The sequence below is a fragment of the Canis lupus genome, chromosome 34 (genome assembly GCF_003254725.2).
Source record: "Canis lupus dingo isolate Sandy chromosome 34, ASM325472v2, whole genome shotgun sequence".
Lineage (NCBI taxonomy): Eukaryota > Metazoa > Chordata > Mammalia > Carnivora > Canidae > Canis > Canis lupus.
The window spans coordinates 27,188,603-27,210,061 of NC_064276.1; the positions used below are offsets into that span (position 1 = coordinate 27,188,603).

Below are 21,459 nucleotides of genomic sequence, written 5' to 3' on the forward strand. Positions count from 1 at the left end.
TGGGCCGAAGGCGGCGCTAAACCGCTGGGCCACCCGGAAACTCTTCTTTGGAGAATTCACAGAAAGTCTGTCCTACCCGGAGTCGGTCACTAAGTGGGAGAAGCGGTGAGGCTTCTTTAGGCGTAGGAGCTGGGTGTTGCTGTATGGGTTCTGGTCCCGCTGGTCTTTGGGTGGAGGAGGTTGAATTAATCCAGAAATAATATTTCCTCTCCTCCCCCAGCACCGCTGGCACAGTGCCATCTGAAAACAGCTGCCCATTCTGGCCCCTCCGCTGTGGGACTGCGAACAGCTTGGCTCCAGCATCACCACGTGGGAAGTTGGAAGAATAGTTCAGGGAGCACCCAAGTACTCAACTCCCAGGTTGAGTAAGTGTTAACAGTTTGCCATACTTGCCTGGTCTCTCTCCGAAATATTTCAGCCTGCATTTGCTACTAATAGACACACATCCCTCTGTGCAACCACATAAGGAGCCTAATCATGTCTAAGAAACTTAGTGATGCGATAACCTGATCTAGCCCATTTACAAATTTCTCTCAATTGTCAAAAGGCGTCTTATATATTGCTTTTGTTGAAAGGTATTCCAATGAAGATGCATGCATTGCGTTTGTTATGCTCATCTCTCTCTCTCTCTCTCTCTCTCTCTCTCTTTTTATTTACTTATTCATGAAAGACAGATAGAGAGGCAGAGACACAGGCAGAGGGAGAAGCAGGATCCATGCAGGGAGCGCAATGTGGGACTCAATCCCAGAACTCCAGGATCACACCCTGGGCTGAAGGCAGCACTAGACTGCTGAGCCACCCAGGCTGCCCCATCCTTTTTTTTTTTTTAGATTTTATTTATTTATTCATGAGAGACACAGAGAGGGAGAGAGAGAGGCACAGACACAGGCAGAGGGAGAAGCAGGCTCCATGCAGGGAGCATGATGTGGGACTCTATCCAGGTCTCCAGGATCAGGCCCTGTGCTGAAGGCAGTGCTAAACCGCTGAGCCACCCAGGCTGCCCTGCTCATCTCTTATATGCAGAATAACCCCCCCCCACACACACACACACATCGTGTATTTTGTTTTCATGGCATTAACTTTTTGGAGAGTCTAAGCCAGTTACCTGGCAGAGGTAACTGCTATCTCCATTTGACCTTTTTTTCCTCCTGATATCATTTGACCTTTTCTCTAGTTCCCACATTTACTATAAGTTAGAAGGAAGATCAAGAGGTCTGACAGATGTCAAAAATCCTTCAAACTTTAGGAGGTGGCCTTCCTATTGTTTCCCATCAGGAAGAACATAGTATTAAATAGTAAACATAAAATATTAATTTTTAAAGATATGATATTAGGTTGCCCCAGCGTCAATAACTGAAATCTGAATTGTCCTCCAGATTTCTCTATATAGTTTATTAGAAAGTCTACTTTCCCTTTTGTGGCTAATAAGTCATCTAGAGGGTGGAGACTTTGGAACTCTTTGTAGGAGAAAATCTTAGATTCCTGCAAGGAGAACACAGGTTAAAAAATCCATTCACTTGGATGGGTAAAGTAATCCCCTGGTTCATTCTAGTACCTACTACCTCAGATCACCTTGTGATAGATGCTTCATTGAATTAAATGGACCACCTTAGGGTTCCCATGGTTAATTCTGTAAAAGCAGTGATGCTTTCTACAGGTCTTGTGATGTAAGCTTTAAGAAGATTTCATAAAATCCAGGAGTGTCCTATATTTAGTATCCTACCAGCTTCGTTCTAATAACAGAAACAAATCAAGAGTGTGTAATGCTGTGTGTAATCTCTGCCTGTGGTCTTCTGGTCTCTGCCTCATGTACACATCTATGGATGTGAGCTCATTGGTTTTAAGCTCATAAACTGTGCTGGGCAGGGGCTATGTCAAGTTTACTCTATATAACAATGACTACCTCAACTTCCACAAGAGAACTCTCAAAAGGCATCATCTAATGCACAGACAAATGGAAAGTTCTAAACAGATAGCCTGTATCCCCATTTCTCAAAAGAGGACAGTTTTTAGTAAGTTAGTCTAAGTCAGTGGGTTGTATCAGTGACTTTCTTTTTCTTTTTTTTTAAGATTTTATTTATTTATTCATGGGAGATACAGAGAGAGAGAGAAGCAGAGACACAGGCAGAGGGAGAAGCAGGCTCCATGCAGGGAGCCTGACGTGGGACTCGATCCTGGGTCTACCAGGATCAGGCCCTGGGCTGAAGGCGGCGCTAAACCGCTGAGCCGCCCGGGCTGCCCTGTATCAGTGACTTTCATTTGCATCAGCAAATGAGTGTCTGCTCTTGCCCCTAACAGCTGATCTGAATTTCATTAGAGTCCGCATACTGAGAGTCCCAAGACCAGAAGCTGCGAGGCGGAAGCAAGCCTTGTAAGTTATGTAGCATCACTTTTGTCACATTCTGTTGGTCAAAACAAGTGTAAGACTATTCAAGATACAAGTGAAGGGGATCAGACAAGGGGGATCGCCCGGAGCAGAGACCCACTGTGGGAGAGGAGGGAAATACTGGGGAAGGAGCTACAACACTGCTCTAGGCCAAATGCAAATTCAGATGTGTAGTATTGATTGTATTAGTCCTTTGCTCAAAATCTTGTGGGTCTGGGTCATTTATTTAACTTTGAGCCTAGCCATAACTGCCTGTCCCCAATTGTGACCCACACATTTGCATCGACTGTAAATATGGCCTACTGTTTCTTTTTGTTTACAGGTTCCTTGGTTCAACTGTTGCTTCCTTATCTAACTGCTGCTTTCCTTTGTCTGCAAAAGGGAAAGAATAGAATGAAATATGCATTTAAAAATCATTTGTATACTCTGGTTTCTCTTCAGACCGCATAAATCTTTCGCCCTTAAAAATCATTTGTAGAGCACCTGGGTGGCTCAATTAAAAGTCCGCCATTAGCTCAGGTCATGATCCCAGGGTCCTGGAATTGAGCCCCAAGTAGGGTGCTCTGCTCAGCTCTGCCTGCTTGTGCACGTACATGCACTCGCTCTCTGTCAAATAAATAAAATCGTAAAAAAAAAAAATCACTTGTGATAATTTGAAGGTTCTCTGAAAACAATATAGGTGAGTATAGGTGTTAAAATGGATGTACAACAAAACTATAATAGTTAATAAACTATAATAGAAACTATAATAGAGGGCAGCCTGGGTGGCTCAGCGGCTTAGCACTGCCTTCAGCCCAGGGACCCGGGATTGAGTCCCATGTCGGGCTGCCTGCATGGAGACTGCTTCTTCCTCTGCCTGTGTCTCTGCCTCTCTCTCTCTCTCTGTATCTCTCATGAATAAATAAATAAAATCTTAAAAAAAAAAAAAGAAAGAAACTGTAATAGATAATAGTGGACGTTCAGGCTGAGTGAATATTCACGTCCAAATCATTGTTGTGATTCTTTCCTGATTCCAGCCTTGGCAGGTAGCTGTGCCCTTTGCAAAGGCTAAACTGATAGCTGCTGGCTAATGCCTTTATCACAGCCATTCTTCACCCCACCTTTGGCTGACAGTTTACCTCACTGAGTAAAGGAAATCCATTGATAACATAACTCAGCAGGCCCCATTGCAAATAGGTTAATCTATGGGAGGGAAAAAAAGACTTCTGTATTTGGAAGGATGCTTTAGGACATTGATATAATATCCTACAAATTCTGTATTTTTATTTTAGAAAGTTACAGTCCAATACTTTTTTAAAGGTTTTTTATTTTTTTTAAAGATTTTATTTATTTATTCATGAGAGACACAGAGAGAGAGAGAGAGGCAGAGACACAGGCAGAGGGAGAAGCAGGGTCCATGCAGGAAGCCCAATGCAGACCTCAATCCCCGGACCCCAGAATCACGCCCTGGGCCGAAGGCAGGTGCTCAACCGCTGAGCCACCCAGGCATCCCAAGATTTTTGATTTTTAAGTAATCTTTACACCCAACATGGGTATAGATCCCTGAGATCAAGAGTCACATGCTTTACTGAGCAACCAGGCACGCCCCCCCATACTTGTTTTTAAAATGTTTTGAATATCCCATGAATAACTAGTATGTACGCATGCTTGTAGCTGCCAAAATCTCTCTAGAGTGCAAAGCAGAGCCATGGACAGCCAGATTGGGATAAGAAATCCTCCTAAATTAAGTGAGTGAGAAGAAAAGGTCTTAAACTTTTAAGAGATATTTCCTCTGAGGCAGTCTCTTTGTTCATTGCGTAGCATTTAGCAACTTGTGATTCAGTTATCCATTGCAGTAGAGCAAACTGTCCCCTGTATTAAAAGTATACCTTTAATATTCTTCACAATTCTGAGAATTGGCTGGATGGTTCCTTTGTGGTTTTGTTTGGGCTTGCATAGTTATGTTCAGCCATAGTAGCAGGGATCAGCAAATTTTCTGTGAAGATCCAGATAATGCATATTTTAGGCTTTGTCTCTGTTGCATATTATTCTTTGTTAATTTTTATTTCATTTTTTTATAAACCTTTGAAAACCAAAAGCTATTCTTAGCTCAAGGGCCCACCATTAAAAACCAGCTAAAGGCCAGATTTGGCCCTTAAACTATAGACTTCCAAACCATGAATTGGAGAATCAGCTGAGCTGAAGGTCCAAAGTGGCCGCACGTGTCTGGCAGTTGGTGATGCTATCCACTGAGAGCCACGATTCTTCTGGAGAATCTTCCAGGAGGATTTTCTCATAGACAGGAGGATGTGGCCCCTCATCCTTCATAGGCTACATTCTCCATCCGTGGGCAGCATCTAAGCAAGTGCATGTGGAAGCTGTCAGATTTGTTAAAGCATAGGTTGGGGAACCAACAAGGTCACATAGGCCACGTTCTGTGGATCAGAGGAAACCCAGAGGCCAACTTGGATTCAAGAGCTGGGCAAATAGTCTCTCACTGTCTATGGTTGTTGCTGTAAATACTATGGCCACAGCTAGCTGAACTAAATGACCAACTTTTCCTGTGTGACCCACCAAGGGAGATGAAGGTCTGGTGGTGACCTTGACGCTAGACTGGCTCTGAGAACCTTATTCAGATCATTTCAAACTGAGTCATAAAGCTTTGAGTTAATGATCTCTGATGCTAGCTTATTGTCTTACTCTCTCCTTTGTCCATGCTGCATTTCTCTAGCTACTGTGTTTCCTGTAAGGTAGCAGGAAAGTCGAGAGATTTGATGAGATAGAAAGAATTCTTCACACTTTATAATGCCTATATATTTACCAGCCTGTTTCTGGTTCCTTGAACACTCACTCACTCTCCTCAGTTCTTGTTTAGAAGTGTCCCTGCCTTGAGATTACCTCTCTCCCTGAGAAGTGACCATTCCCTCCCACCTTGCCTGGCTGTGCTATATCTTCAAAAGATAAGTATTGAATTTAGTAGAATAGTTTTATGAAGTTTCAAGTCAGATTACTGTCTTATTTCACAAAAGCAAAACAAATTTAGGAATCTAACATTACTATAAATTCTAAAACGAACAGCATGTATCAAAGAATTACATTTCTTACCCAGATATTGTCTAACCAATCAGATGGTTAAACTTCCTAGACGTTTTCCAAACATATAATCAAGAGTTAGGAAGCAGTCTACGTAATGATAAGTTTGAACTAGCAATCACCTTTAAAAACTTACTACATTTTAGCTTTAAATTTGTCTGCAGATGAAAATCGAAATGTAACAGTTTGTAATATATGCTGTGTGTGTTCCAAGGCAGAAGTGATTCTGGAGAGGGTTTCTAATCTACAGTAAATGCTGCTACTAATTGCTCAGTTGAATTTTTTAATATGTGTTTTCTCCCAAATCTCATTGTAACTCTGTCTTCTTCTACTTGATGGAAAGCTTTGACAATTTATTATGTTTAGAAGCAGCTGGGGTGTATTTCTAATTGATGATTTGTTATCTTATATTTCTTACTTGCCTGTCCACATTTTTCATTCTCTTCAGCATTTTCCTCCAGTGTCTCTTGTCTTACTGAACTAGATGGATGGTACTGCTTTTGTGCAAAGGCAGGCAGTATTTCAGTCTTTCCTCTATGTCCTTCCATCAGACTGTGGATACATGCGGGGCTGATACTAGATGACATGTATATGACACTTGAACATAAACCAAGTGTATTCACATATACTGTATCAGCTGATTGTTAATGCATTGGTCCTGTGGGATGGATGTTATCACTGCCTTTATTTGGCAGGTGAGGAAACTGGTGAATGGATGTCCCAGAGTATCTCAAATTTAACATGTCCAAGTCAACTTTATACAATCTTTCTATTCTCCAGATACCTGATTTGGTTAAAAGCAGCCCCATTTATCAGTCACCCAAGTTCGGCCTTCAGTTCTTCCTTTTTCTTCCTTAACTTTACAGGCCCAGTCAGTCACCAAGATCCTGTGGATTCTCTCTCTCTCAGATCCCTGCCCTTCTGACCCATTACCTGCTCCCTAGAAAGCTTCATCTCGCACCTGGGTTTGTGTCTGACTCTCTATTGGCTCCTCTGACTTTCAGGTTGCCTATCTGGTCTTTCACATTACCACAAGAGTGGTCTTCCTCAAACTCAAATCTTTTGACGCACTCTTCTTTTCAATTGGTCAGTGCTTCCCTACAGGTCCTAATCCAAAGGAGTACAAAGCTCTTCACAGTCAACATCAGCCTACCAGTTCCTGCTGTTCTGGTTTCTACTCTGGGTGCATTCTCATGCATTTGTCTTTCCACCCACTGTACCCTCAGAATGTAGTTTCAGTCTCTGATTCCCTCCGCCCTATAAACTTACCTACCTAACTCACCCAAGACCTGTGTCTCCTATAATAGTGCTTCTCAAACTTGAAGGTACATGAGAATCACTGAGGGGTTGGGGGTATCATGTTAAAAGCAAATTCTGATTCAGTAGGCCCTTGGTTAAAGCATGAGGTTCTACATCTTAACAGACTGATTGGTGATAGGGCACTCCTAGTATGCTCAAGCAGAAGAGTCTAGAGCTGTAATGTCCAGTAGAACTTTCTGTAAAGATAAACATACTCTCTACTTTCTAATAGAGAAAGTACTATTGAGCACTTGAAATATAACTAATGAGACTGAAGAATTGAATTTTTAATTTTACTTAAATAACCACATGTAGCTAAGTGGCCACCATATTGAACAGTACAGATCTATATGAATCCCTTTTCATCCTTCAAAACTCATTTCAAACATGATTCAACCCCAGGACCACCTATTTTGTGGAGCCCAGTGCAAAATGAATATGTAGGGACCCTTGTTAAAAATTATTAAGAGTTTCAGGATAGCAACAGTAGAGCATTAACAAAGCTCGGTTCTAAGTGTGTGAATCCCATGCCCGTGAAGACTACCTTCCATGGACCAGGAAAAAACTAACAAAGGATGTGAACAGGTAATTTACTAAAAAGGAAATCTTCATGGTCAATAAATATTTGAAAAGATACATATTTTCATAGGAATAAAAAACAGTTCAAATTAAAGCCACAATGAGATAAACTTCCATACCTCCTCATTGGCAGAAATTTTGAAGTCTGGTAGTACCATATAATCACTGCTGATGAGGGTATAAACTGGTACAACCACTTGTCTAGCAAAGTTGAAGATGAATATGTCCTGCAAACCAGCAGCTCCACTCTTAGGTGTTCCTAGAGAAACTCTTGCACATGTGTACAAGAAGATATCTGCAAGAATGGTTATGACAGCTGTCTTTTAATGAAAGGAATTTGAAACAAACTAAAAATACACAAATGGGAGACTGATAAATAAATGCAGTATTTTCTTAGGAAGAATTTTATGTAATAGCTAAAGTAGATGAATTAGAGCTAAATTTTTTATCTTGGATAAATTTTAAAAATATAATATTGATCAAAGAAAGCAAGTTCCAGAAAGGTGCTATTTATGAATATGTTTTACAGATAATGAATTATGAACATTATGAATATGTTTTACAGAAAGCCATAGCTATATATTGTTTGTAAATATACATATATGGTGAACATATATAACCAAAGCACAAAAGTAATAAATGCCAAAATCAGCTCAGTGATTACTTCTTGGGATAGGATAAAGGGGCAGAGACTAGGGTTCCCAGAGCACTTCACTGGATCCACAATGATTTATTTCTTAAAAAAATAATGATTAAAAAAAAATGATTTCACTGAGACACACACACACACACACACACACACACAAAGGAAACAATGCAAGTACTAGAAGAAAGTAATGGATGAATTGTTTTATAAGAGAAGGAAAACTGCACAGTGTGACTCCAAGTTAAGCAATAAAACATTGACAAGTGCATCTATATAAACAATTTCAAAAACATTTTTTCATGAGAAAAAGCCTCAAGAAAAGTTTAAAAAGATTACAACTTGGAGAAAATACTTGTATATGATTAAAGGGCTAATTTTTTTTCTCAGTATTTCATTCTGAACATTGTCAAACATACAGCAAATTTGAAAAAAATATATAGGGAGCATCCATATATCCAGTCATTTTTTTACTTTTCTTTTTTTTTCTTAAAGATTTTATTCATCTATTCATGAGAGACACAGAGAGAGAATGGCAGCTGGAGAAGCAGGCTCCATGCAGGGAGCCCAATGTAGAACTTGATCCCAGGACTCCAGGATCACGCCCTGAGCTGAATGCAAATGCTCAACTGCTGAGCCACCCAGGCGTCCCTCCACTCATTTTCTTCCATGCATTTCAGAGTAAATTGCAAACATCAGTATACTGCTTTTAAGTACCTGTGCCTGTTTATCATTAATCAGAGTTCAGTATTTGTTTACAGGTGTCTCCAGATATAAAATTTTAATGCAATGAATGCACAAAACTTAAGTGTATATTCACTGATTTTTGACGTGCATACACCTGTGTAATTCAATCTCCTATCCAGAAAGCTAATAATAGTAATATATAAAGAGCTCCTAAAAGTTGAGAAGACAAATACCAACAGCACAATGAGGAAGTGATTAAAAATGCGAACAGACAGTTCCACGAAAAAAAGAAAAACAGCCAGCCTTTCCGTAATAAGGGAAATATTTGACAATAAACAATCAGAAAAGGAAATTAACAGTTCCATTTACAACAGCATCAAAAAGAATAAAGTACTTATGAATTAGCCAAGGAGGTGAAAGACTCCTACAGTGGAAACTATAAAACATTGCTCAAAGAAATGAAAGAATACATAAATGGAAAGATATTCTGGGGGTGCCTGGGTGGCTCAGTCAGTTAAGTGTCCAATCTTGGTTTCAGCTCAGGTCATGATCTCAGGGTCCCGAAATCAAGCCCCATGCCAGCCTCCATACTTAGCTCAGAGTCTGTTTGTCCCTCTTCCCTCTGCTCCTCACCACCCCCCAACCCTCTCAAAAATAAATAAAATCTGAAAAAAGAAAAAAAGATATTCTGTATTCATGGAATGAAAGACTTATTATTGATAAGATGTCAGTATTACCCAAAGTGATCTACAGATTCAGTGCAATCCCTATCAGAATTCAAACAGCATTTTTTTCAGAAATAGAAATATCCATTTTAAAATTTCATGGGACCCCCAAATAGCCAAAATAATCTTGAAAAAGGGGAACAAGGTTGTAGATCTCATGTTTCCTGATTTAAAAATTTATTACAAAGCTATAGTAATTAAAACAGTGTGGTATTGGCAGTAAGGCCAATGGAACAGACCAGAAAGCCCAGAAATAACCTGTTATATATATGTTTGAATGACTTCTTCAAGGGTACCAGTATCATTCATGATAAAAGTACAGTCTTTTCAGCAAATGGTGCTGAGGAAAACTGATATCCATGTCCAAAAGAATGAAGTTGGATGCTGACCTAACATCATACACAAAAGTTAACTAAAAATGGACCAAAGACTTAACACATAGAAGCTAAAACCATGAAACTCATAGAAGAAAACATAGAGGAAAATCTTCATGACATTGAGGTCGTGCTCCAAAATTCATTGCTTATAGAAAGGCAAAATGTATAACCACAAGGGGGTGGGGAGATTTGACAATGTTACCTTTGACCCAATAATCTCACTTCTAGGAATGTCTCCCAAAAATATACTGGCAAAAATATGAAATTATAGACACAAACCTGTTAAACTGTAAACCACACAAATCCCAATGATAGGGAACTGGTTTAATAAATTTTGGTGCATCTAAGTGGTAGAGAACTATGCAGCTCTAGAAAGGAATGAGAAATATCTTGATATATTGGTATACAACAATCTCCAGGCTATATTGTTAAGTGAAATAAAGCAAAATGCAAGAGAGTGTTTGTACATTACTTTTTGTATGAGAAATGGTGAGAAAATATTGGTATGGTGGGAAAACATTTTTCCAAAATAACAATGAAACAATATATCAATAAATAAAAATGGTTTCCTATATTGGGAGAGACAGTGCAGGATAAAAGGGTAAAGATAAAAGAAAAAGTTCTGTGGGTACATCTTGTTATATAGTTTTGGCTTCTGAACCATAGAAATGGTTTATATAGTTAGAAAATGGGAAAAATAAATCCTTAAAGTTGAAAACGAATGGAAAAAAATGAACATAACCATATATAAATTTGGTATGATACCTATGTAGATAAATAATTACTTCACATTAAAATATAGTATACCTTTAATAGGATGTATTCTAAAGAAAAAAGAACTGAAGTAATTTTATACTCCATTTGGTTGTCTTACTTGTAGTAAAAATAGTGACATGGGATCCCTGGGTGGCGCAGCAGTTTAGCGCCTGTCTTTGGCCCAGGGCACGATCCTGGAGACCCGGGATCGAATCCCACATCGGGCTCCCGGTGCATGGAGCCTGCTCCTCCCTCTGCCTGTGTCTCTGCCTCTCTCTCTCTCTCTCTCTCTCTCTCTCTCTCTCTCTGTGTGACTATCGTAAATAAATAAAAAATTAAAAAAAAATAGTGACATGACATAGGAGGAAAAGGTAGATAAATAATTGTGTTAATACCATGCAAATTTGAGATTTTCACTATAAGAGAAAAGATACAAGTATAAAATTTTAGAAGAAAAAACAGTAGTGACTGTGATGAACTGAAACATCAAATATGTATAAATCTGTTCATTATGATTTTTAAAGGACACATTAGTTACCATTGAAGGTTGCCAGATTGCTATGTAATCTCATTTTTTTTTTAAAGTTTTCTTTTTTAAAAGATTGACCCTTAAGTAATCTCTACACCCAATGTGCGGCTCAAACTCACACCCTGAGATCAAGAGTCACACATCCCACTGACTGAGCCCTCCAGGTACCCTGAGAAAAGTTTTTTTGTAGATGAGTGCCAGCTAATGAATTAAAGAAGAAATGATAGGATATATCATCACTATTTTGCAACCTATAATTATGTTAACTATCACCTAAGGTTACTAAAAATATTAGATAAAATGTTGATAGGGAACATTACAATGGAGAAAACTGGTTGATACCACCAGAGCCCAATGATCAATTTTAGCAACAATAAAACTAGGACAATAATGTGTGCTTTGTGTTGTGATGTAATTGGAAGTATACAAAACCATCAGTTAAGTATTCTTGCGTAAAACTAATTAGGCTTCTAACTTATTTTTAGGAAATGGCGGGGGGGTAGAGGGATAATTAGAGCAGTGACAGAAGGAACACCAATAGCTTAAAATACTTTTATCAGTAAAAGTAGAATGGAAATAAATGAATGTAATTTTCAATTCCAAACCTAGAAAGCAAACAGTAAAAGAAACCAAAGAAAGCAGGAAGAAGAAAATAATAAAGATCAAGAAGTAGAAATTAATATTGGAATAGGAAAAAATAACAGAAGTAGTAAATAAATCTTCAGGAAAATGAAACTAAATAGTTCTTAAGCAAAAAATAAATAGACACCCTACCAGCTAACTTAGGTTCAAGAGAAGAAACAAAGGGAGAAAATACACAAAACAAGAAATGACAAGGAAGATCTAAGCTTTGTAACAGTAGAAATTTTTTAAAGTTTAAGATTATGTGCAGCTTCATGCAAATGCACTTGGAAATCTAGTTATTGAAATAAATAATATCCTAGGAAATTTAAAATTTCTAGAACTGTCCCTAATAGAGATAAAAGTTTAAACAAATCAGTTTTCATGGCAGGTGCTCGCTTCGGCAGCACATATACAGTTTTCATGGCAGGAACAGAGAACAGCCTATGCAGCAGAAATTTCTGAAACCAACATGGAGTATATTCAATGAATATTGTTAACTTTTCAAAAAGGAAGTTTAAAAATTTTTAAATTCCTACATTTTTGTAGGAATGGGAGAAATAAGATGACATATATGTTCGCATATTATTGTTTTTTTAGAGAGAGCACACATGGGCGGTGGGGGGCGGGAGGCAGGAAAGGAAAAGGGAAAGAGAATCCAGGCAGGGGAGCCCAGCATGGGGCTTGATCTCATGAGCCTAAGATCATGACCTGAGCCAAAATTAACATCAAATGCTTAACCAACTGAGCCATCCAGGCACCCCTGTATGTGCATATTATCTTAAAAAGAAATAAAAGGATAAACCAGAAACTATTGAAAATGTTGAAATAGTATGACTTCTCTAAGCTTACTTCTTTATATAGTTTTGACTTTTGAACCATGTAAATGTTTTGCATATTAAATCAATAAAAATTTTAAAAAAACGCTAATATTGAACACAGCTACAAACTAACCTCACTACTGAAACTATCACACTGATACTATAATCACTCAGAAAAAAAGAATTAATTCAATTTACTTTTGAGAATAGTACTCCCTTAACAGAATGTATTTTAAGTACAAAAAAGAATTGCAAATAATGACATTTTCTTCATAGGTTTGTTTTTTATAATGCTATCTATCAGTAAAGAAATTCTGAAGTTATTTTGTATATGTTGAGAAAATTATTGGAAACCAGGAGGTTTTTCCTCACTACAGGGGAAGAGAGATACCAACTGGAATAAGAGGAGGTTAGAAAGGATCATGTTATTTTGAAATTAGATTTGATTTAAATTGGAGGTATCAGTATTAACTCATCCTTCTTTAAAATTTATTTCTTAGAAGCCTAGAAACAATAACATTCTAATAACACTGGGCATACCTTGTACACAGATGCTGATTTCTAAAGATGTTATTTATTTATTCATGAGAGACACAGAAAGAGAGGAAGAGACATAGGCAGAGGGAGAAGCAGGCTCCCTGGGGGGAGCCTGATGTGAGACTCCTGGGATCACGACCTGATCCAAAGGCAGACGCACAACCACTGAGCCACCCAGGCATCCCCAGATGCTGATTTCTAAATACTATTTTCCACTGAAAGGAACCCAGGTTCTTTGGGGAAATGGCTTATTTTAAGCCTGGAATACAGGAAATGCACAGTAAGTTGGAAACATCTTGTGCACAAAACTGAGGAAGTGCTCAAAATTAATGGGGACATATCAAAAAGATACAGGAATTAGCCTAAAGTTTTTCTTGCTGCCCAAATTTGTGATAAATTTAACATCAAAAAGAACAATGGTGATAATGGATTATATCATTTTGAGTCAGAAAAGAGCCCATTAATCCATAGTGACACTCAAAATAAAGGGGGTGGTGGAGGTGAGTTTTCTTCTTTCAAAGCTGCCAGCTAATAAAGGTAGAAAAAAATTACAGAATTAGAAAAATCACCATTTGTAAACACTATTGTAATAATTCAGGCAAAGATCATCAAAGGATGCTAAAATTACTGGGTGGAAAACTTTTGAGGATTATTGGGCAGTGGGATGTGCACACATTAGCATGTTATCACCCTGCAGATTGCAATATAATACACACCCACAATGTATTGAAATTGTACCCCCATGTTTGTAAACTTTCAGTGGCTCAGGAATAGGGGAAGCTCTTTTATAAGATCTTCAACAGTAATCCTCAGGAATAGGAGACTTTCCTGTGTGTGTTGTTTTGGAATGCTCCTCACGTCTAGAGACACAAAAGTATTGTTCCCGAGAGAAACTGAGCCTACCAGGATGGAGATGTTTAGGTTGAGAAGCCAAGACAAATATTTTACTTTGTAATGTAAAACTGGTTTGTCTTGCCAAAGAGTGGTATTTTAGCAAAGCCAAGATCATGCAGACTTGTGTCTTCCACAGGAGAAAGGATCATTTTCCATATTTGGATTTATTCTGTTTGGTTTTTATTGCTGGAAATATGTATGTATGTGTTCTTCTTTGTGGACTAACAGGGAATTAGGAGCAGAACCTCTACAGCTGCCGGAAAGATAAGCATACCTAATCTACCTCTGGGACTTTGAAGAAGTGACCTGGACTGAGTCCAGTTTAGCACAGACTAGATTGTGGATATGCCCCCTCAGATTCTATAACCTGGAATGTCCTGATGTTGGCTGCCATCGTGTCACAATTAATCCTGAGGGATATGAGAGGTGGAGCTTAGAATAACCATAGCCCTGTTTGAGTGGTGATTCTTTTGACGGGAAACAATTGTACTGGCAATCATCCACATAACTAATCATTGTAAATTATTGGGGTGCAAAATTTAAGGATGACAGGAACTAGAGAGAATTTTTTCTCTTTGAGTCCTTGCTGGGAATATGATGTGGACCTTGAGATATCAAAATAGATGGGGGCCAAACAAAGAGACTGTTAACACAGGGTCCTGTTGAGGGTGGCATCTTTGACAGAAGCCATTTCTAACGGCATTGAGAAGTTACTGCCTGCCCTAAATTTCCCTGCCAATGTATCCCAGCTATGAGGGCGGGGGGGTGGGGGTGGCTTAGGAAAGGGCTTGTCCCATCTAGTAGTCAGTGGTAAAGGCCAAAATGCTGCCTGTCTTCTGTAGGACTAAGGAATGATAATAAGGATGTCCCAAGTTAGCAAAGATACACAATGCTTTCCAAAGGGGGCATAACTTCTGTTTAAATCATCAATTAATGGAGTGTGTACCCATTATTCATTGGTTCTTTCTTTTCCTTATAATAAATTCACAATCTCCTATCAATAGGGGAAATCCCAATGATTTTGAAAAATCAATGTTTTTTGGTAAGTTTGCCAAATGAAGATCTTGGACTCCTCAGCCTCCATATTTGCATCAGCCAATTCTTATGATAAATCTCTGTCTCTATAAATATATGTATACAAGTAGGTAAGTAGGTAGATTTTTTTTTAAGTAAGACTACTTTTTTAAAAGATTTTATTTATTCGTTCATGAGAGACACAGAGAGAGCAGAGACACAGGCAGAGAGAGAAGCAAGCTCCATGCAGGGAGCTCGATGTGGGACTCGATCCTGGGACTCCAGGATCACGTCCTGGACCAAAGGCAGGTACTCAACCGCTGAGCCACCCTTGCATCCCAGTAAATAGATTTACAGTATATACATTTATTGTTTCCCTTTCTCTGGAGATCTCAAACTAAAACACTAGATAATGAATACATAAGATACTTGGTCAAGGAGAACATTAGATGGCATACATTTACATCAGCCTCATTCTTTTAAATGCTCTATTATATCCCTTGTTCTATGGTATGTTTAACCATTTCCTTTTTGATAGGTACATAAGTTCTTACTGTGTTCTATTCTCAGAATAATTGTATGCAACATTCTGGCAAAGTAGGTTGCTTCCATTATAGATTGAGTATTGCTGAGTCAGTCGTGGCCAAAGGGTGAAACACATGAGAAGAAAATGGAAGTACTTTCCACAGTGAGGATTTGTTCATCCTGTATCACAGACCTTAGGACAATTGCTCCCCTTCTTATGGCTTTGTGACCTATTTTTCCAAGTAAGGACATTTTTTAAAAAGCAAAACAAAACAACTTTCTATTACCATCATCATTTTAAAAAACAGGCTATTTTAGGGGTGCTGGGTAGCTCAGCCAGTTGAGCATCCAACTCCTCATTTTGGCTCAGGTCATTATCTGAGTTATGAGATCGAGCCCTGAGTCAGGCTCCATGTTCAGCATGGAGTCTGCTTGAGACTCTTTCTCCCTCTGCTGTACCGCCAGATAAATAAATAAATCTTAAAGAAATAATTAAAAAACAAACACCCCAGGATATTTTAACTTGAAAGCATAGAGACAACCTCAATTTAATGGATGGGTGAATTGAATCAATTCAATTTTATTCAAAATTCACTGCAGTGTCTTTATTCTCTCTTTGTAGTCAGCAGGTGAATACTTTGTCACTCACCTGTTTCGGTCTCCATATGCATCAGAAGCAACTGCCTTAATATTATTCTGACTTCTAGATTAATGAAGAATTTGGAAGATAAAGTGAGAAAGTTCCTGCCTTCAGACAAATGGAGAGATTGCAACCTAAGAAAAGATGGTTAAGGATGTTTCCTTGGACTCTGACCTAGGCAGTGCTTCTAGGATGAGTTGGAGAGAATTCAAACTGGGTTCTTGAGGTCTCAACCAAAAGGAGGCATGGCATGGAAAGATGAGCGTGAAGTTGCCCAAAGAGATTGAAACCCATTGGGAAAATGCTGTGACCCAGTATGCTGTGCAATGGTACCACAATTATAGAGACCAAAACAAGTTATTTAGAGATAATACCTGAATCTATTATGTCATCTTTATGCTGCTTTCTTTAACACATTTCCCTTCTATATGAAAAAATTGTGAGAATATAAAGTTCATATGAAGTGAAAAGACTGGTTGTCTTTTGAAATAAAAAAAACCCATTTTTGGTAGTCATAGCAGCTGTCCAATTTCAAAGACAAGGAGAAGAAGAGGGAGAAATGTTGGCCCAGCAGAAAAGTGAGTGTGAAGAACAGAAGGATGGAGAGTACTTTCCATGGTTAGAAAGGCCCTGGAGATGGGGCACCTGGCCAGTTCAGTAGGTAGTGCATGCGGTTCTTGATCTTGGGGGTGTGAGTTTGAGCCCCACATTGGGCATAGAGATTACTTAAACTCATTAAGAAAGAAGGAAAGGAAGCCTCTGGAGCATTCTAAGTCAAGAACATCAGTTCAACCAGTACTGTGGTTCTCCCCGCCACAATAATCATACTTGAAGCCGTGAGGTATAGAGTGAGATCCCAGCTGAAGATCTGTGACTTACGATCAATTCTTCCACTCTCAGGGAAAAACCTTGGACGAACCAAATGGTCTTGCTGGTCTTTCATTTACTCTATAAAATCCATATGAAAAAAAAAAAAAAAGAAAAGAAAATCCATATGAGAAGATTGCCTTGTGTGACAAGAGGCTAAGTTTAAAGCCCATGGAAATTAGAAGGTATTATACAAACAAATTATAAGAGTTACAAAAACCAGAAAGATGAGGGGAGTAGTTGGAATGGGCCAAAGCTAGGTCACATGGGGACTTTGTGCAGATTAGAAAAAGAGCCCCTTTGGTAGACACAGCTCAGTGCCAGGACTCATAGCTGGGTTAGTGGAACTTGGGCTGGATTGTAGCCCTACTATTTATACTGAGTTGCATGTGAACTATCTGCAAAACTGCATGTTGGCAGACCCAGTGTTCAGGACCATTTATTCTGGGCCTCAAGTTCAAGGGAGTCCAATTTTTTTTACTTCTATTTAGTGGAAATATGTGCAAAGAATTAGGATGAAGCTCTATCACAATGATGATTCTAAATGATATTCATCTAGCTAAATCCAAGGGGTAAGCAGTCTCAGTCTTAAGCTGCTTGGGCCTTCCTGAGACTTCTGTAAAGCCTAATTATTTAATAACCTTAAAAAAATTCAGTGACATTCAGTTTCAATTAAGATCATTGGTTAAGGGGCACCTGGTGGCTCAGTAGTTGAGCATCTGCCTTTGGCTTAGGTTGTGATCACAGGGTTCTGGGATTGAGTCCTGCATTGGGCTCTCTGTGGGGAGCCTAGCCCACTTCTCCCCCTAGGTCTCTGCCTTTCTGTGTCTCTCATGAACAAATAAATTAAATCTTTTAAAAAATTATCATTGGTTAATTGGTTAAGTAGCTGCATCAGCAATATTTAGATGTAGGATAAATAAAATAATAATTGCATGTAGACACATAACCAATATGTGGTCTTCACCTTTGGACAGCATCTCATTTTGCCCTGTTTGAAACGAGCCTCAAAACTGCTCAGTACTTCATCTGCCTTCTACCCTCTCCATTAATGGCTCATTTTATCCATTATGCTGGCCTGATTTCCTTCTGTTAAACACATCAAATTCACCCAAAGGATACAAAAATACTGATTCAAAGTGGTACGTGTACCTTAATGTTTATAGCAGCATTATTAACAATAGCCAAATTATGGAAAGAGCCCAAATAAATGTCCATCAACTGATGAATGGATAAAAGACATATGGTATTATATATATAAAATGAAATATTAACCATCAGAAGGGATGAAATCTTGCCATTTGCAACAATGTGTATGGAGCTAGAGTGTATTATGCTAATTGAAGTAAATCAGAGAAAAGACAAGTACCATATAATTTCACTCATATGTGGAATTTAAGAAACAAAACAGATGAACCTAGAGAAAGGGGGAAAAAGAGAGAGGGAATCAAACCATAAAAGACTCTTAACTGTAGAACAAACTGAAGGTTGGTGGAGGGAAGTGGATGGAGGATGCACTAACTGGGTGATGGGTGTTAGGGAGAGCACTTTTGATGAACACTGGTTGTAATATGTAAGTGATGAATCATTAAATTCTACACCTGAAGTCAATTTTGCATATATGTTAACTAAGATTTAAATAAAAACTTGAAATAAACACACACACAACAAGTTCATCCTACCTTTGGATATTTGCACTTGGTGTTCCCTCTGCCTAGAATGCTTTTCTCCCAGATTTTTGCATGGCTCTGTTTTTTCAGCTCAAATGACCGCTCTCATCAGAGAAGCATCTGGATTAATCATGTTGCTTCTAAGCTGCACTTTTGTTTAATTTAACATCTCTGAACCTGAGATGCATTTAACTGTTGCTAGTGTCTTATGAATGTGATTAACTAGACATCAGGCATGGCTAAATTGTCATTGCTCGTCTGTACAGACGCAACTTTGGATGTTATTCTTGGAGGGCCTACCAGACATCAGTCTCTTCTTCACAATTTAGGCGATCAATCAGGGACACTAGATACCTACATATCTAAGGGGAAACTCAAATGCTATTCTGTAGATCAGGAAGATTTTTTTTTTTGAAGATTTATATTTTAGGTTCACAGCAAAATTGAAAGGAAAGTATAGAGACTTCCCATATATTTCCTGCCCCCACTGGTGCGCAGCCTTCCCCATTACCAATATCCCTTACCATCATGGTACATTTGTAGGAAGATTCTTTGTATTTGAAAATGGTTGAAGCAATGCCAACTTTCCTCACCAAAAATGACACAGCACAATTCATTCTCTGCTTATTCTCCTTTTTTTTTTAATAAAACAAAAGTTCAATCATTTATTAAAAGTCGAATAAATAATGGTACTATTAACAGCTTGAGATTTAAATGATGACTTGTTTAATGTGGTGAATGTCATAGATGAAGTACATAATCCAGATTCCAACAGAAATGATTGTATAGGTTTTGAGGATGAAGAACGTAACATATCTGATAGCTTTAAAATTATTCCCTTCCATGTCATGTAGTTACGGTATTCATGGATGCCAGTTTCTATTAGAATTCATTTTTGTGGCTTGCTGTGCATATTGATCAGTGAACACTTGCTTTTTTTTACAAGCAAACATGACATTGGAAATCATTCACATGAGTTATTTTTTTTAATTTATTTTTTATTGGTGTTCAATTTACCAACATACAGAATAACCCCCAGTGCCCATCACCCATTCACTCCCACCCCCCGCCCTCCTCCCCTTCTACCACCCCTAGTTCGTTTCCCAGAGTTAGCAGTCTTTACGTTCTGTCTCCCTTTCTGATATTTCCCACACATTTCTTCTTGGAGGGCTTCTCCTATGACAGAAGCCCACCTCAAGTAACTGTAACTGTATTTTTATACAATGTAAATTCATGCATGTATTTTAAGCTTCAAATTTGTTTTTAAAAATTATGTACCATAGATATTTATGAGTAATATGCATCTTCCCCAGAAGACTTTATCAAGACTATGATATGAAGAATTGAGATATTTATCTTCAAAATATTTGCTCTCCAAAGACAGAGAGGATTTATTGTTCTGTTCATCTTAAAAATGAAAAACTAGTACAACAATAAATTTTAAAAACTCAGTGACAGCTGACAGTAAATATTTTCTAGGATCTGCAACTTGTATTCTTCTGAAAATGAATCTCTTGGGGATTTAAACTTTCTCACTATTCACTATCCAAAGCTATTTCAAATAGCTGACCTTTCTCAAGTGGAGCCTGTAGCATAGTTTGTAAAGTATTTGCTTCTATTTTGTTTATATTGTTTATATTAAGTTCAGTAGCTAACCTCTCCATGTCCATTTAAACAAAATATTTCAGAAGCTCATACTACTCACATCTTCAGTTTACTGGAGAATCTAAATTTGCTTCTGAAAAAGTAACAGAACAGTGCTCAGCAAACATATCCTTTTTAAAACTCAGGATTCGGTTTGGGTTTTTGTTTTACATGGTTTTTATTGCTTCTAACCTCCCAGGTAGCAATTGTATGTCTCACAGTCTTGATTTTGTTTCAGAAAATAATGTTGAAGATGAAATAGAAAAGGTCTCTCTCTTCTTTCTTATTCTCAGGCTCAATCCATGCCAACATTTGATCACAATGGGAACACTCCTATTCTAACAACTTGCCCCCACTCTCTTTGCCCTTGTCATGCACTCAGAGCATCTGAATCAAAGCTAGGCCAATCAGAATCCTTCTGAGGACATTTGGAATGTAGACTAGAAATTCTAGGCTTATTTTGCCTCATTTTTGGAATATAAGAGATGGAATAGATATCAGGTATCGATGGATACTTTCCACCTTGGAACCAGGAAGTAGGCTAAACCAGTGTCTAATAAGGGAGGAGGAAAAAAGAACATATATAGATTGAAGCAGAGTTGAAGGGTGGCAGTGGCTCATCTTCCTGGCCTGGCTGTGTCTTACCCTTGGCCCATTTGAATCAGCTCTGCTTTTTTATGATAAATTATCTTTATAAAATTTCAGCTAGTAAGAAATGGTTCCTGCTACTTATAAGAGAAATGTTAACCAGTATGGTGCTTTCTACCTGAAACTTCAGAGGGAATTTCTCTTATTTTCTTGATTCTTTCTGTTAGACAGCTGTTGTAATAGCCACAAAAGGACTTTCCTCAGAGAATTTTTCTTACTTTTTAAAAAACCTCAGATTCACATAATTAATACCTTAATCTTTCTTCTTTCCTTGATAGAATAAATATTACATGTCTCTCTATGAAGGGAATGGAAACAGTTGCAGGAAAATCTGAAAAGGCCAGAATGATATGGTCCATATACATTCTCTAAAGCTCCCTTTAGGGATAAAACTCCTCAAAGAGGAGAAACACTTGGGAATAGAATCCAAATTTAGCAGGACACAGCAAAAACCAAAGAAAAAGAACATCCAGCTTAATACTGGAATGGAGGTAGGAGGGAACAGTTAAATTTCAAAATGTAAGC

At 38.2% G+C, this 21,459-nt stretch overlaps 1 pseudogene; it reads left to right on the top strand.

The window, feature by feature from the left end:
- Window positions 1-21,459, top strand: part of LOC118353294 (translation initiation factor IF-2-like) — a 57,432-nt pseudogene that overhangs the window by 2,187 nt on the left and 33,786 nt on the right.